This window comes from Lolium perenne, chromosome 4 (assembly GCF_019359855.2).
Source record: "Lolium perenne isolate Kyuss_39 chromosome 4, Kyuss_2.0, whole genome shotgun sequence".
Taxonomy (NCBI): domain Eukaryota; kingdom Viridiplantae; phylum Streptophyta; class Magnoliopsida; order Poales; family Poaceae; genus Lolium; species Lolium perenne.
The window spans coordinates 128,697,680-128,700,305 of record NC_067247.2 but is presented as its reverse complement, the minus strand read 5'-3'; the positions used below and the strand labels follow the sequence as shown (position 1 = coordinate 128,700,305).

Below are 2,626 nucleotides of genomic sequence, written 5' to 3'. Positions count from 1 at the left end.
GGTGGTTGGAGTGTCGTCGCCGGCGTGTGGAGGCCAGGGCGGGCGCGACATGTCCCTGGGAGGAGGTGCTCGGTGAGGGGCGCGACGGGATGGCGGCCTCGGTTTTCCTCGGCGGTGTGGCGGCTGCGGTGGCCGCGTGGACGGCTTGGCGGTCGGATCTAGGAGTTCCTGTCTGCGGGCTTCGGCGTTCGTCTTCGGGCCCCGTGTTGGTGTTGGTCGGCGTCCCCTCTATGTGGCGTTCCGGCGGCGCCCACGGTGTTCTTCGGCGTTGCTCCGTTGGCTACAGGCGCGTTGCTCCGGGGTTCGCGATCCGGCGGTTGCAGGTGGTGGTCTGTGCCGGTCCTCTTTTGGGCGGGCGCGAGTTTTCTTGGGACTCTTCGCTGGGCGAAAGCTTTGTCTTGGCGGCCAGCCAGGACCGACGACGGTGACGCCCGTGGGCGCCGCTTCCTTCTTGAAGGTGTCATCGAAGCGGGTGTCTCTTGATCTCCGCCCGGGCTCTCCGGGGGAAACCCTAGATCCCTCACGGGATCGGGCGAGAGCGGCGCTCTTGTGTCGCTTTGCCTCTTGGGGCCTCGCTTTGGACGTCCGCTGGTCAGAGGGGTTTGTGGAGTGTTTTGGCGGTTTCGGTGGAGGCGGGTTCGTCTTCGGCCAGGTGGGACGCGGCCTCGGGGTCGGTGTGGTAGTTGGAGCAGTGGCTCCGGTCTTTTCGCCTCTGCCTGTTGCGTTGAGGTGTGGTGTCGACCTGGTTGGTCGTCGACCCGTGTGGAGCGCAGCCTCGGGGCTGGCGTGTGGTGTCGTGTTGTAACGGTTTTTGGCCAGTTTTCCTCATAAACGGGCCAACTCTTTTCTCCTATATCAATGAAAGGCAAAGCTTTTGCCTTGTTTCAAAAAAAATATCTTTGAATATTGTGAAACTGGCCACACTATACTTGATATCAGATATCCACCGGTCATGCAACATAGAGACTCTTGATCATCCACACGACACTTCTCTTCAGCAATCTCTAATGGAAAAGCAGGCTGGAGTGCTGAACTTGTAAAACTCAGGACACTTTTTTTCAACGATTCTGTAGCGGAGAAGCAAGCTAGACTTGTAAGACTCCTAGCAGTATATGGCGGTCGGCCAAGTCCGGAGCGGCACACCATGCATGAGGTTCACAAGAACGTAGAGGGTTTCACCACAGCTGGCCGGGATCGCTGCCGCAGGCGGCGACCATATATTGACTGGTTTAAGCCCTGAAAAATTTTACTCGTGAAATTCATGTTTTTTTTACGAGACAAAACATCTACGGTAAGGATAAGGATCACTTTCTTGTCGTGCTACCATCAAAATTAGATGTGATATCCATAGCGGACTCAAAATTTAGCCCACACGAAGCTTGAGACCATCTTACATCTTATCCTCTGCCCATGTTTTAGAGGCACCTAGACCACGTATATAAACTAATTTTTAATTGTTATCGAACTGACAAAAACAAAAATAGCTGCATTAGAACTAAACATACTGAATTTGAAGAGCTAACTTACCACGGTTGTAAAGTGCTAACTGACCTCATGCCTGATCAGAGTCCATGATATTTTTGTAGAACCGCTCAGCCATAACTTGTCCGCCATCATGCACAGGCAAAATACTATATCCATGAGCAACAGGTAGTACTACACTACTGAAAAATTGATAATGCCTCAGAATTTGACGTAACTCGTCCAAAATTTGCTCTCTATTAATCCGAAAATAGAAACTCCAGCCGACGCTACTGATAAAATTGAAGCTAGTATGTACCGGTAGGTCTGGTTGCAACAAATTTCTCAGATCAAGAGAGATGAGGGTAGCCTCTAACAGAGGCAATACTGCTAGCGAATTCCTCTGAAAAGCCAGCCTGTGGACCGATCGGGTGTGCTCCTAGTAGGAGTCTCAGCACTCTCGTACTGATCACTCAATTGAAAGCAAAACGAGTAGATTCCCTTAAAGTAATTTGCGACGATGGTTCAGAGTTGAGCCCAGCAATGCAAGCAACTACCGCAGTATCAGGAATCAGGATGCAAAAGACAACGAACGCATAAGGACAGCCTTGGACGGGAACCTGCTAGGCTCCCCTGGCGAGGAGCAGGTCGAGGGGCAGGGGCCATTGGCCTCCGTCAAGGAGGACCACTGGATCAGGTCTCCCCCTGCAGCGTGCCTCCGGTGGTGGAGCAGGTCAGGACATCGGAGCTGTAGCTCGGAGGCTGGTCAGCAAGCGTGGGCCGGATGGATCCGCGTTGATATAAGGTCGGATGCTTCGCCGGAATACGGCCGGAAGGGCCAGTGGCGCTACCACCGGAGCCACGTCAAGGGCATCGGGGATTTGGAAAGATTCCTACTCAGCGCAGATGGCGAGGAATCGAGCGATGAAGGGCGATGGCGGAGTCGATGGATCCGGTCAAGGTTGGGGAGCGACGCAAGTGGGCAAGGCCAGGGAAGGCGACGCAGGAGTACGATGGAAACAGAACGAAGCGTTTTTTTTATTTGACTATTTACTTACGAGTGGCATGGTGGGTAATTTGTATCAACTTTAAGGGCGGTTTTAAGTTGGACGGACGACCGAGGGAGAAACCCTTTTGCTTTTATTATTAGGTATAGATATGTCAA

General features: G+C 53.0%; 1 long non-coding RNA gene across 1 annotated transcript; it reads right to left on the bottom strand.

Annotated features, from left to right (window-relative positions):
• Positions 1-818: 818 nt before the first annotated feature.
• Positions 819-2,413, bottom strand: LOC127293872 (uncharacterized). The gene is made up of 3 exons (XR_007846200.2): positions 1,528-2,413; positions 1,325-1,425; positions 819-1,236 (listed from the first exon to the last, which is right to left on the bottom strand). It is a non-coding gene; the product is annotated as an uncharacterized lncRNA (long non-coding RNA).
• Positions 2,414-2,626: the final 213 nt, after the last annotated feature.